The sequence below is a fragment of the Octopus bimaculoides genome, chromosome 8 (genome assembly GCF_046866305.1).
Source record: "Octopus bimaculoides isolate indiv1 chromosome 8, ASM4686630v1, whole genome shotgun sequence".
Classification (NCBI taxonomy): domain Eukaryota; kingdom Metazoa; phylum Mollusca; class Cephalopoda; order Octopoda; family Octopodidae; genus Octopus; species Octopus bimaculoides.
The window spans coordinates 4,349,970-4,366,592 of NC_142935.1; positions in this window are offsets into that span (position 1 = coordinate 4,349,970).

The following is a 16,623-nucleotide window of genomic DNA, read 5'->3' on the forward strand; positions in this document are numbered from 1 at the left end:
ACACACACACACACACACACATACACACACATATATATACAAGCACATAGTCATAATTCTTCTCTCTCTTTCTCTCACTCCAAAGTTTATTGTTTTTGTTTTCAATGTTAGTCTTCAAAATATGCTTTCATGTCAATGACATGATAAAGTACAACTCATTGCAAGCGTTCATTCACAAAATGATGTCTACTTAGTAATTAGTGCATCAGATAAGAAGCAGTTGTAGATGTAGACACACACATAGGAACACCAACATAATATATTATGCAATATTATGTTTTAACAGTGTTAATACTTTCAAGAAGATATACAGTCAAGTCTTGGTTTAGTGAAAGGAAATGCAAATGAAAGGGAAATGTAAAACTGGAAATGACAAAACTGAAATAGAGAAAAAAATAAACATACCATATTGCTTGAAATATAAAAAAAAACCACAAACCTATGAAATTTATTTAATGTCTTTATATAATATGAGCAGAAACAATGCATTCACATTACTTCTAGTCAAAATATAACGTTCATTTATACAACAAATAAGATTTATGATTATGTGTTCATGATCGTTCAGCTTATTCACTCAGGTGTTAATATACAAAAGGTGTGTTTTATGTGTTGGTGTATCTTATCAATTGTTGCGTTTCTGTTCCTCTCAGCATCGGTTTGTGTAAGCCCAATATTTTCTTTTAGCTGGGAGCATGTGAAGAAGGGTGAGTATTGCCTATCGTCTATGTGTCTTATAAACAACTGTGTTTGAATGCCAGTTTTAGTTGTATCTTTGTGAGGGCAGATTCATTATTACACATGTATGTGTGTTAGTATGAAATATATGTATATGTATATGTGTGTGGCTTGTCTAAGTATTTGATAATACTTGTGGAGGACGGCTGCTTTCACATTTAAGTCTGTGTTTGTTGTACACATGCACATTACACTTTTCTCTTTCTTCCATGAATGGACAGCAATTATTTTTCCATGTTCATTAAATAAGGAAAAAAATTCCTATATACTTTGAGGATTCCAGGGCTCAGAGATATTCTGGAAATCATTTTAAGTAAAAAAAAAATCTTGTGTGTCGAAAGTACATTAGATGAAACATTTTATTGGCAAAATCGACTGTTTTTGCTAAAATCATGGAACACACAAACAAACATGCTTTGGATTTTAGTATTAGAAAGATTGTTATACACATCTAGTTTCTTTGATCTTGAAAACTGGTGGAAGAGACTTGTTATGAAATTTTCATGACTTTACCGTTTCTGCATATGTTTGGTTGAAGTGTATTTCATGAGGAAAAGAAAAACAAATAGGTATTTATATGTTGTCAATGCATATTTCTCTAAGTCTGAATTCACCAAGCTGTAAGAATGAACAACTCTTTCAATAAGGTGCTTAAGCTCCAATTTCCTTTTAAATTTCAGAATCCTGACCTTTTGCAGATCTTCCTCAAGTGTGATCTCTGCTTTCTTTCTTTTTGTCTTTAAATATTTCCAAGTTTCATTGAAAAGGGCAAATGTAGTAACTTTTATTTATATTTTTACCTATAATATCATTTTATTAAATATATCTTTAAAAAATAGCTTGCCTCAAGGAATTATCTGTCTTAGATGTTACAGTGTCACATTCCCTTGTACTGGAAGTTTACTCACACATTGAATCAGAAACAAACATAATATTCACAAAAGTATATTAAATGTGTTTACAACAGACTGTAAACTTTTGACATTCTTATTACACATTGCTGCGTAAATATTTGAAATCAAGTTGTTGCTGCTCCAGGGAAGGAAATAAGTATCACATCTGTTTCCTGAGGTACTGTGCCAACAAAACTATCATATGAAGAATGAAAGGAAAAGGGGAAAACAAAAGATACATAGGTTGGTTTTCATATATAAATATGTGAAACGATATACAGAGTTTGATTATTAACCTCCGCTTCTGTGTTTGTATATCCAACATTTTGTGTTGATTTGTGTGTATTCTGTCCAGTCTTCTCTTCTTAAACAGACACATTCATACAGTACCATCACAAGTCTAACTCTAAACTTAATAAGAATATAAAAGGAAGGTTTCAAAACACTGTTATAATGTCATTTGTATACTATGATATAGTTTGAAAATGATCTTCCATCAACCGACAAAGGATGACAGGCAGAGGTAAACTTTGCCTCTTCTCCTTTTGGGGGTAATAAAATAAAGTACCAGTGAAACACTGGGGATGATTACATCGGTTAGTTCCCTCCTGTAAAAGTTTTAGCCCTGTGCTTATAGCAGAAAGAAAACTAATGGTCAAGTACATCGAAACCTTTACCTTAGAAAGAAAATTTCTAAGTTTAAATTTAATTTGTTATTCATAGAATTAGAAACATTTGAAAGTCACCTGCAGAAATTAGGCTTACAAAGAGCTTGTGTAGAAGAGAGGGACCTAGATATGAAGATAAATTGTCTTAAATCCTCAAGCTGTAACCTTAATTAATACTGTTGGATATAAACACAGCTTAACATGAAGGACTAAACTGATAACCGTTAATACTAATAGCAACAACAATGATGACTACCACCATGGCATGGAACGTGATTCAGTTTGGTAATGTTGTGTGACAAACACTTCAAACTTGGAAGATTTCCTCTGGAAAGAGACAGAAACAGATTTTGTGTTCCTTTAAATTGAGTTTACAATAACTAGTGGTGCCAATCAACCCATGAAAGAGTCAGTAGTTCAATCCTCTTCCATGGTTCTCTTCTGTGTCAATGGCCAAAATTTTTACTTTGTCGGTCTCATTTCAATTAATTCTAAGAACATGCCACAAAGTGACACAGCTAATCACACAATGGCAACACCATAATAAATAAATACAAGGCTGTGCTTCACTTTTAGCCAGACATCATTATCATTTAATGTCCATCTTACATCTTGGCATCGGTCAAACAATTTGACAGGAACCGAGGAGCCAGAGAACTGCATCAAGTTGTAATGTTTGCTTTAGCTTGGTTCTCATGGCTGGGCACCCTTTCTAGTGCCAACCAGTTTACAGGGTATTCAATGCACTTTTCATGTCACCAGCACTAGTGAGGTTGCCATGCATCTTGCAAGACAAAGAAAAAGCCTCCTTGTCTGAATGGGGAGACATTAGTGGAGAGGGGGTAGCTTTATACCATTTTAGGAGAATTTAAAATATGAGTGAGAAACAGGAAAACAGAGGAGATAGATGGCTACCCTCCATTATATAAGGGTGGGAGCAGCTGGAAAGAGTGATCTAAGCTGGATATTAAATCTAAAGATTAAGGAACTTAGTGTAACACAACAACAACCATATTAAATGTTCCTAAAATATGAATTGGTCTTCTTTGTTTTTCTTTTCTTCCTCAGGTTTCATATAGAACTTTATCCAAGAACAGCAATAACACTGAATGAAATTCATCCATGATTCAGTACCACATCGACTTTTAGTAATGAACTGTCATTCCTTGGTCTGTGTTTATTGCTTTGGAAAAGTTGATTGTATTTTATGTTGCTACACTGCCGTGAACGTTATTAACAAAGATAGGTGACAGAAGATTCAGTGCTTGATATACAGTGAGGAATTGTGTGCTGTGGGAAAGCCATTCAACTGTATCTGGTGGTAAGACTCGAGTCCAGGAGTTTTGAGATGGATGAAATTAGGACTTAGTCACCTCCACTTTCAGGTCTGCTCTGGTCAGGAGTGGTAGTCATTGTCGAGAGCTTCACTGATGAGTGAAATAACCAAAGATCAAAAGGATAAGACATACAGGACTTGAAGGAATTTTCATCCCCAGACATGTGTCACACAAGCCCACTTGTGTGTAGATATGCTCTCATAACGTGGGAACTAGTCCCCACCTCTAGCGGCTAAATAAGCCCTGGGTCTTGCAGGTAAGCTTAGGAGAGCAGAGCCAACCATACATAAACCAGTAGAAGGTAATGAGAAACCTCTTTCATCCAGAAAATGATGAAGCTTCAGACATTGGCATAAAGGTCCATGTCTGCTGGCACATGTGGACATGATGCATGAAAAGAGAAAGAGCGAGAGAGAGAAAGAGAGGCAGACAGAGACAGAGAGAGGGAGTGTAATATTAAACCTTTAATTGATAGACTTAAATATATATTTTTTTTTTGTATAGTGGCACCTTGGGCAAGTGTCTTCCACTATAGCCTCGGGCTGATCAAAGCCTTGTGAGTGGATTTGGTAGATGGAAACTGAAAGAAGCCTGTCGTATATATATATATATATATATGTATATATATATATATATATATATATGTATATATGTGTATATATATATATATATATATATATATATATATATATATATATATATATATATATATATATATATATATATATATATATATATGTATACATATATATGTACGTGTGTGTATATGTTTGTGTGTCTGTTTGTCTCCCCAGCATTGCTTGACAACAGATGCTGGTGTGTTTGCGTACCCGTAACTTAGCGGTTCGGCAAAAGAGATCGATAGAATAAGTACAAGGCTTACAAAGAATAAGCTCTGGGGTCTATTTGCTTGACTATAAAGGCAGTGCTCCAGCATGGCTGCAGTCAAATGACTGAAACAAGTAAAAGAGTAAAAGAGAAAGAGTAATAGTAAAGAGTTACAGATAGTTGATAATTACCTGACATGTAGTTGAACATGTAGCTGACATAGTTAATAGGGCACCTACCATGTAGGCGATAGGATGCCTCACATATAATTGAAAGCAAAGTATACAGTTGATATGTCTCTCAGATGTTCAGTCAAGAAGAGACTGGTTTATATTCTGTAGCAACGAGTACATTGTGTGCATTCAGGGTCAAAGTACATAATTCCTAGAGAGAAAAACACATTGGTGTTTAAGAGTTTTGTAATTAGGACCAGTAAATTGATTGTCAAATAACTTGTTTGTTGACCTCAAAAACACCAGAAACAATGTCAAAAGGATTGGAATTGTGGGAAAATATTTACACATGTCAAATACAAAAACTATATCTCCAACAAAACAACCCTTATTAGCCCTGCTGAAATTTAAACCTGCCTAACTGTATAATCCCTATTTATACTGGCTTAACTACATCCTTTGTATATCAACAGCCGTAAGTAATTAGCCACCATAAAAGAGTCCAAACTACAAACCTCAAAATATATACCCCTAATGAACTATACCAAAACATGCTGTTGTTATTTATACATATTTAAATACATACTTCTTATCTACAGTTTCCTAACTTAAAAACCTTAACTCTTCTACTCTAAGGAAACAAATCTCACCCATTGAGGTAATTACATTATCCTAACCTCACATCCCTGAATGCAGTCTTGGAACTATTTCCATCTTTCTATACAACATTTAATGGACTCCTATCACATCCAAACTACATGTCAGTATTTATATCTCCATTGCTACACATGCTAACTCTCGCTTCTCTAAATATACACTCAAAGATAAATTTTATAATTATGCATCCATAATTGGATCCTGCTAATTAGAGATCTATGATTGTAGTTACGCACAGCTTACAGCATATCCACAATTAACCATTCATATTAAGATGCCATTAACCCAAATATTAACACATCATTAAAGTTATAGTATATATAACACATTAGTTTTTTCCCACTCTTTATCAGTTTACCCTTAATTAATTCACTCTGAATATGATATCAGTTAATAAGATGACGGAGATATCACTATGAGTAAATCTTCTAGTTCATCAATGGATATCCTCTTTATGTTCAAGGAATATTTTCCTACTGTGAATGACTTAAACATGATAAGAGAAAACCTTTTAGTTGCAGGGAGCTTAGGAGACACTCATAAAGATGTTTAGGACACATGATGCTGCAAGGTTTTCTTCAGAATCTACAGACTGGGTCTAGTCTTATGTTGATTCACCTAAGATTCACACCACAAATATCCAGGACTGTTTTCTGCCAGCCAGATGAACTGAGGCATGTCAACTTACATATAAACCCCAATGTGTAATGAAATGCCTGCCAGTGGATTTGAATACAAAACCTTCAAAGAGTTGGTCCAAGACACTCACTTTCAAAAGACAGACACTTGAAAGAGAATTTGTTTTATTTATCTCTGAGATGAATAAAATGTCACAAACTATTGCAAGTATTTCAAATCAAGAATACTCACATTATACACTCCCCATCTCTAAATCACTGTCATGAACAGATATATGCATTTACTGTTAATGCAGCCAAACCAAAATACTTAAAAACAAAAAGCTTGCTTAGAAATGTCAATAACGTAGGTCATGGTTTCAGCCTTTCTAACTTTCTATGTCCATTGACTAAATAATCGGCCAACAATCCATTTAAGTACATCATAAACCCTTTGGAAGGACAATACCATCATAAAACCCTATTTCTCCAACTAAATACAAGCTACATATAGACAATAATTGTACGTAATCTTCAAATTCAAGGCTGCCTTGCCAGCAATTTACAGTGAATCATATAGAACATAGACTGTCAGTCATATCATTAACTGGATCTACATAGAATTTAGACAGTCAAACCCATAGCTGGATCTATTGTGGCTAAACTCAGAAAAGACATGACATGCTAAGACATTAAACAGACAAATAAATGCAAAAGTTCACCAAACAGTAACGTTACCAAATATCTTCATGTGGAATATGTAGAATGTGGTCCAATCCCAGATTCTAAAGAGTCAATGTTAGTTTGGAAACTTCTGGGACCTACATTTCCTTAAACTATCATCAACAGCGACAAGGGGATAATACATTGAGCTTGTGAAACAATATTGTAATAGTTACTTATACTAAAAAAAAGCAGTTAATCATGAACCCAAACACACATTCTATCTTCATTTTTGAAGCAAACACGAGTTTAGATTCCTATAATTCAGTGCAGAATCATTTAAATGAACGTAAAATGCCTTAGAAATAAAGAGAATCGAATGCTTTCTTTGATCAGGTATCAATATGTTTGTCAAAGGTTTTGTTTATCAAAAATGATTATTTGTAATTCGAGCACAACAACAATAACAACAAGAGCAACATTTTGTTAAACATCTCATTTATCTTTCTTTTAATAGTGTGTCTTTATTTACTTCATCGGTTGCAAAGGAATGAGAACTCCCACTCCATTTTGTATTTTAAAAGATTTTACGGTCATTAATGATGAGACTTTAACAAGGTATGAATAGGCAAAATTCTTACAAAGCATCTATATTCAGTTGTGAGAGAGTGAAGTACCAGTGAATACAATCAGAAAATTCAGTTGATAGAGGGTGAACTTCTATTGAATATCATCAGAATTACAAACAAGTTAATGTATATAAATATTTGGTAAATTGCTATAAGCTGTTTTAGATGATAATGTAATTATAGGTTTATAAAACTATAATAAATCACTATAAATCATTTGCAAATATTTTCTGAGAATAAATAATATTATAAGAAAAGATGTGTTTAAGCTTCTGTTTGGCGGATACCTAAATATATTAGATACTGTAAATATAGATATCTTGGTCACTTACCTATTTTCATTTGCATGCTTTCATTCCGTATATATATATATATATATATATATATATATATATATATATATATATATATATATATATATATATATATATATATATATATACATATATATATACGTATGTATGTATGTATATATATATATATATATATGTATATGTATGTATATGTATACGTATGTATGTGTAAATATATATTTAATTCAAGGAGAGCTAGAGGTTGTGAATATATATATATATATATATATATATATATTATATACACACGCATATATATATATTAGACATTGTGAATGTATATATTATACACACACACACATTATTTCCTTGCATGTAGATATCCATTTTGGTATATTTATAATTTTAGAATTTTCTTGTGAACAAATGGTAAATGACAATAACTTCTTCTCAGTAAGTTTACACACGCATATCTATATTTTTTGAATATTTTCTTCTCATCGACATCCTTATCACCACCACCACTGTCATCCTCATCATAATCGTCATCATTGTCATCATCATCATCACCACCACCACCACCACCAATGTCATCACAGTCATCACAACCACCACCACCACCACCACATCAACAACAACCATCATCATCATCATTATTATCTTGTCTTTAAGACCTTTCCTAAGACAATTATTTTCCCCAATCCTGCTAAGACAAGCAAAGCAAAAATTAAAATAAAACAAAGACACGCTTTCTTTATTTTCTTTTCTGCAATGTGTTGAAAATGCCAGACTGTGCAAACTGAGACATATTTATAGAAAAAAATATATGTATATCTTCTTTAAAGAAATCTAAAAGTAATCTTTTTACAATTTAGAAACCAAAATAGAAACTTTAAATATAATTCTCACTAATAATTTCTCTCTTAGCCATAAAACTTCCTTTTGTAAAGGTATATATACATATGTACATATACATATATACATATATATATATATATATAAATGTATGTATATATGTGTGTGTGTATAGAGAGAGAGATAGAGAGATACATGCACGCACACACACACACACACATACACACACATATATATATAAACATGTATGTATTATATGTGTGTGTGTATACATATATATATATATATATATATATATATATATATATATAGAGAGAGAGAGAGAGAGAGAGAGATACATGCACATACATGCACACACACACATACATATATATATATGTATATATGTATATATATATATATATATATATATATATATATATATATATATATATATATATATATATATACACATATATATATGCAGGTATAAGCTAGTGTACTGATTTCAGCAGGTAACATTTTCCTTGCATAGAAAAACTAAAATCTTTGACATCATATCTGCAATTTTAATAAGTTTTAGTCAACACACAGAGAACGTTATAATTAAATCTACAACATATCCAAGTACACTCAATGACAGAACATTGATCCAAATATAGTCAACAATACTTACTGCACACCTATTATAGATTGTGCGTGAGTCTTACCTGGGTGATCTGTTTTCATATCAATGAAAATCTCATACAAGTGAATATCGTTTTTACTGGGAAACTGTGGAACCCAGGTGAGGGTTGTTATAGTCACTTGATGGGTATCTGAACACGATTCCCTTCAAAAAGCTTCTACTCATTATATATGGGCCAACAAAGGTAACAAGAGAAGACACTTGCCTTTGGTGTTGCAGATTGAACTCAGAACCTTGAGCCTTCAAAACCGAGCTTGTCGACGATTCATTCTACTTATATACAAATTGTGCATAACATCGCAGCCAAAGATCAGTTTGCAAGGAACATTAGTTGACGTAGGTAACCTTAGTAACAGCATGCTTGACTGCATGTCCTCCTCCTGCTCCTCCTGCTCCTGCTCATCATCATCCTCATCATCATCATCATCATCCTCATCATCATCATCATCATCCTAATTGTTTTAATGTCCACTTCTTCCTGCTTGCATGAGTCAGGCAAAATTCATTGAGGTAGACTTTTATACAGTCGAGTGCTCCTCCTGTCACCCCCAGCCCTCACCTGTTCCCACAGAAGCTAATATTTCTCCATGACCAGACATGTTTTCGAGGAAGACTGGAAACAAATAACACTGCTTGTGTGATGGGGACACTTGTTTACAACTGTCATATAATGTCAAAACATACATATACACACACATATATATACATACACATATGATAAACCTGAACCAACATGCTTTCACTAATCATCATCTGTTTGAGCTTCTTTTCACTTACCACACTTTGTATTTAACAGAGCCAACAATGACAGCAACAACAATGACGACAACCACAACAACAACAGTATCATCAGCAACAACAACATCAACGACAACAGTGACAACAACAACAACAACACCACTACAGAGCTATCAAAGGAATATCCATGTGGTTGATTGATCTGCTAGAAATAGCAGCATGGCAGAATGTGGAAAGTGTTTTTTTTTTTCAAGATCAATGCAGAGAAAAGACAATTTTGGTTTGTTTGTTTTTTTTTTTCAGGATTTGTTGCCTTCATTCCACACTCTGCTAGAACTAGAATACAAGAGGGTGCCAAAAAGCTCCTGGCTTTAAGGGTATCGTGAAAGGCCTGGCTGGAGGCTCAACCTTCCGAGTTCTTTTCACAGGACTTAGAAAAGCTGAAGGACCACTGCAACAGTTGTGTGAATCTGAGAGGGGAATATGTTGAACAAAATCATAATTAACTAATCATATTGTATTTTCTTTTGCCCAAAGCCAGGATCTTTTCAGCACCCTCAAGAAAGTGGTGCCACTCAAATGAGAAAAAGACTCAGTAATTTGGTTTGTTCTATATAAGACGGTGTATAGTTGGATTGAAACCAAAACCATATCATTCTGAAACAAGCCACACACTGGTGCCTGAGTCTTGAATGTAAGTTTTAAATATATTACCTGGCAGCAGAGGAATTGCTTACAACTACTCTACATGAAACAAAACATGAAACAATAATTTTATTTTACAAATATTGAACTTTCAAACTAAATTCACTACAATAGAGGGACCCACATATAAAGGACCCACCCCATTCCCACTTAAAAAAAAGGCAATAAAAAAAAAAAAGGAAACAGCAAAATTTGGCTGATGTTAAATATTTGTGAAAACTCTTTTATGAGAACCTAAAGTTTTGATTCTGCTCAGTGAACAAGTTTCTGTACCATTAATTGTAACATTTGGAATATTCATTACCATGATAAATTTCAGAATGAATTCGATTTTAATGATATTGGTTACCATATTCTTCCTTTCTACTAAAATTACATTAAAGAAGAAAGGCAAGACACATATTGGAGAGGTGGTGACCATGCCTGTGTTGTGGGTTCACTAGGTGGGGGGTTGCAGTGGGAGCAGTGGCAGGGATGGTAGTGTTAGTAATGGTTGGTGCACAGTGGTACTGCAATGAGGGTAATGGGTGATAGTTTTTGGTGTTGGCGGCCATTTTAATGGTGTGATGTGGTGTGGGTGGGAGGGAGGGTGTTATGTGGGCAGCAGTGTGGTAAGAAGGGTTGGTTGTAGTGGGTGGTAGGGGCGGTTTTAGTGATGGTGGCGGCAGGATTGACGTGCTATCTGGTTTATAGATTTTGTGAACTTTCTGTCATGAATCACATATCAATAAGAAGCCCAACCCACAAAGCTCAGCTCCCGCCACCATTCCCACTGGAACCCTTTTCTTTTACTAATTTATCTTTTTTTTTTTTTTTTGTCAAATGATGATGAAGATCAATATTTTTCAAAGAGTGACCAAAGAGCAGACAGCTGCTTGATATGAGCCCCTAAATAAAATAGTTGGCATTCAATTCTTTTTAAAATCTGGCTAAATGGGAATTTTATGGGAACAATGAAATATTGAAAGCAATCACAGAAAACTGGTTAAAAAAAAAAAAGGAACTTGGTTCTCACATCGAAGCTTCTGGTCATTCACACAAATAATCCAATTTTCACAAATGTTTTGAAGTTAAGATAATAGAAAGTTTATAATTTATCTGTAATTTATTTCAATTCTCATAATTTGATAAGCACATAATATTGTGCTGGAGCAATATAAGATTTTATTAATGAGGTAGGTGGTACTCTAGGGTATTGGAAGAATTTCCTATCACTCAATCCTTTATAAATTACAAGAATCTATTAAGTTGGTACTATGGTGTCCATATATGTTAAGCAGATGGTAAAAATTCTTTCTCTGACTAGAATGCAGAATCTTTTGCAGGTACTTTATTCCATTGGAGAAATTGAAATCAGGGCTGGAAAAACAAAGCACTTGCAAGCTATTTACAAGTGAGGTGAGTTAGGTTCTATACTCTCATACAGTTTTCTGCGACTTTTTTTTTTTTTTTGGCAAATCTAGAGGAACCACATCTAGAGCACCAGTTTTATTTCAGAACAGCTGTGTTAGGTTAATAACAACATCTCTTTAGAGTTCTGCTTGTTTTAGATAAACTTTAATGTGTAAATAATATTTCCTAAGTTCCCTCCTTCATGAGCCACAACTTTCCAGACCACAAAAATACACAACCATAGTTTATGTTGTGATATGGAAATGACATTTAAAACTCAGCCAAGCACATTTGAATGTATCAGTCTTTTACAGATAACTTTAAGAGAAATACCTGGAAATTATGATCTGCTTTCGTGAATAATGTATAATCATATCAAAGACTATTTTTGAAACACTAAGTCATACTAAGAAGAACTACAACCATGGTTCTGTAGGGCTTCTCTGGAACTGGCAGAAGAAAGGATGGGATTTATTTTCAGATGAAAGGCATGGATCATCTACCTGAAAAAAAAGAAACCCTGCCGAAAACCCCCACAGGCCAGGAGGGAGTGTTACGGAGGATGATGGATGAAGTCCACAACACAAAATACAACCATTAATCATTCATTGGAAAACGTTGTTAAATAGCACAAAAATTCTCCTTAAAATCACAGACATTGCAGAAAAATGGTAGGAGCCATTATGGTTGAAACGAATTGTATGCTTTGTAGACAAGACAAAAACCTGACACTTTACAACAGCAACAGTGTCGTGTTGCGTCTGTGACATACAATGGTCGGCTAAAAAGTGATGTCACACAACACTAAACAAAACCAATGAACAGTATGCTTTTGAAATGAGAAGCACCAATTTCCAATTAGATTTTATTGAAATTTAACAATAATCTTCACAAAGAGAAAAACACACAGAGAACAATTAGAAAAAAAATTATTATCCATAAGAAAAATTCAACAGCAAGTTATTGAAAATATGAGATTATAATGGATCTCTTTCTCAAAAACATTCACAGACATAAGCACACATTTATGGCCAGACACACACATTATTTTTCAGCTTTATGAAGCAATCCTTATATATTAACAGCTATTCTTTGTATAGAGCAATACTGTAAAGTCTACCTGTATCTCTCCTGTTGTCAACTAATCAGGCTTAAATAAGCATAATTTTGTACCTTGTCGAGGGACCACTGTAATAGCTAGGTTTGTGTTTAGATCTGTGTATGTGATTAGTAACCCAGTACCTTAACTCTACAGCTATTGTGCAATGTAATATACATTAAAATATAGAAAATATCTAATAAATGAAATTACTTCATGCTTATATTTAAGATATATTGCTTTAAATAATTGTTTGGATCTCGTTATGTATAAAATTAGTATTAATTGTCACCCAGAAACCCGTATCAAATAGAATTTGTTTATTGTTACAGTCAATTCTACTATACTTTAGTCTCCAATCTATGGCAGTGAAGTCAATGTAGTCTTGAAATTATATAATTAGTTCCTTTCATAAACAAAACCTTATCAATTTTATGCCATAATTTTGTTAAAACATGATAGTGTTAATTTAAAATGTTTTAAAGCTAAAACATTAATTAAAAATCTATTATGCTGTAAATATCAATGTGAAATTTATTCAGTATAGTGAAGATAACATTAAATCCATCATAATTATAAATATATCATGTTAATCTTTTATTATCTTCTATAAATCTAATTATATGTGTGTGTGTGTGTGTGTGTCTGTCCATAAGTGCATGTATGTATCTTTATATTTGTGTGTGAACGTGTATGTACCTTTATATTTATGTATGCATGTCTTTATATGTTTTCATTATTTTCACTCTCTTTTGATCATACTTCCATCAATGTACAGTAATTCCCCTAAACATGTCCTTTTGTGAAAAATTGCTCATTCTTTTGTGTGAATAAAGATAGATATGTCTAGTTGTGAAAAGACAGATACATTTTCAACATGGTAGTGAGACTTGAACTTTGAATGCAGAAGCCTTGTGAAGACTAAATAAAAACAAAGCCACCAACATGCTCAGAAGGATGTACGATAATAATGTGAATGAATTCCACAGTAGAAATATGCCAACTGGTTACAAAAGAAATCAATTGCAATGTGCAAATGAGGAGGCTGTGCTGGTACAGACGTGTAATGCACATGCAGGATGAATACTGCATACAAAAGTACTGAATGCTCCAAGTTAGTGGCAGCTGTGAAGGAGGGAGTCTATAGAAGCTTATCCTTTACTTATAGGGTACTCCTTTTGGGCCACTTGAATCATATTTTCTCACTAAATGCTAAGTTCTTAATGTTATATGTGTAGATATTGATATGTATAAACATCTGTATAAATAAAATATATATATATATATATATATATATATATACATGTCTAATGCATACATATGTACACAGGATTTTATTCTACTGCTACTACTGCTACTGACCTGTCCAACCATCCTAATTCCTTTCTCTGTCTCATCATTTAGACTCCATCACTACAATTGACACTCCTTAAAGCTTTATATCTCTCTCTCCATAACACCCCATTCATTCTATCTTTCTACATTCTATCTTTCTCTCACTGTCACCCTCATCCTCCCCTTCCTACTTTCTTATTATATTCACTGACCATTCTGGTACATTTTCTCTTATCTCTATTTTGTATTTCTTTTTCCTTTCTTTTCTTTATTCCTTTTATTATTTTCTTCTTCTTTTTTCTTCTATTTCCTCCCTCCCCCACTTTTTTTCTCTTCCTTTATTCTTCTCTTCCTGTTTTCGACCCTACTAATACATTCCCTGCTTTTAGGTCACTTCAAACAGAACCCTTGATTCAATAACACTATATAAACTCTGTATTTGGAATGACCAATTTCAAAGACTGTTGGATTTTACTCATAGGGTATTGGAATCTTAATAATGGATTTACAAAGGCAATGACCAATCTTAAAGACTATTGGATTTTACTCATAAGGTATTGGAATCTTATATGTATACCATTCTGCCTAAACAATGGGTTTACAGATATAATATACCTGCATTCACTCTCTATTTCCTATCTTATCTAAATTAACTATTGCCTAACCATCCTCTCACACCATCTTCGATGAAGGGATATAATAAAAATGCTGGAAACAGCTGTAAGACCTTCTATTTATAAATATTCTAAAATATACACAGCCTTGGTTTTTTATCTCATCACGAAAAGTAGAACCTTATATTCACACACTGATACATGACCTACGTTGGACCCCTTATTCGCATAATCACAGAACCTGGAGCTTAACTATGGTCTATCCATAGCACTTACTCAGCATTACCTGAAACCTCTGGGTCTAATTGACACCACTATCGCTCATAACCTATATATATATATAGGTTATGAGTGATAGATAGTGGATATATAATAATAATAATAATAATAATAATAATATTAATAATAATAATAATAATAATAATAATAATAATAATAATAATAAGTGACAACAAAAGATTGAGACCTCGATATTAGGTAAATAGAGGATATTTATATATTTATAATGCTCCGGCATTTGAAATTCTGAGTTCTATTATGGCAACTTTCTGATTGTTCTAAACTATACATACATGTGTATATACACATATATATAAAGGAACATATTCTGATGATATCAAGAATTAATCCTATTGGAGTCACAAGAAAATGAACCAAATACAACTGACAAAGTAGTCGGTGGCATAAAGGGTATCCAGCTGTGGATATCGAGTGAAATATGGCACACAGAGGCACCGGTCTATGAAAGCCAGTGACTGAAAATAAAAAATGATTTGGGTTATGGCAATTTATTCAACTCCAACAATTGTAGAAAGCAATTGTAAAATGATGATCTGATGCTGATGAGATGATGTGTATGTGTGTGTGAGAGAGAGTACATGAGTCTGCTTTTATGAGAAGCTGTGTATATATATGTGTGTGTGTGTGCGTGTGCGTGGGTGTGGGTGTGCGTGCGTTTAAGTATATACATATATATATGCAAACACGTTTATCTATATGAATAGAAATACATGTACACACAAACACACACATGCATGATGTATGTAGGTAGGTAGGTAGGCATGTATAGGCTGAAATCTTCAAAATCCATTCATTTATATACATACATTTTATACTTGCATAGTAAGAAGGTCATTATTTTTTATATACATTAACAGACACATTTATAATTTATAGGTAACCCTGTATACACACATATCCATAAACATGGTATATGTTGTAGCAGTAAAATCTTTAAGATCAACAGCAACGCCGACCGGCTTCCCCACCACCATCGATGACACCCCCACCAACCATCACCTCCACATTATGTTAATGTGTTTGTAGATAAAATACTTTCCTATACAGTAATAAGTAATTTTATTCCTTTTATGGTCATAATAAAATTTAGAAAAAGAGACCTGTTGGCATAAAGTAATTGATCATAAATTATGAAGGACGGAAGATAATTATTGTGAGGAGACATTCCCAACTGAAAGACTGACACAACAACCGTCTTGTGTGATTAGTGAAGTGTTTGCTCTGTTTACTTTTAGATTAGCATTGCTTCAATAGATTTATACTCAAATAGTGTCCAACCATGATCATCTATTGTTAAATTCTGACAAAAGATAATGTAGTCTTTATTTTTAAACTTGGCTGGTTATGATTTGAGAGGCATTTGGTTGCTATTTTAAGCAGATTGAGTGGCTTTCTAGAGGCTACACGAGTGATATGATAATG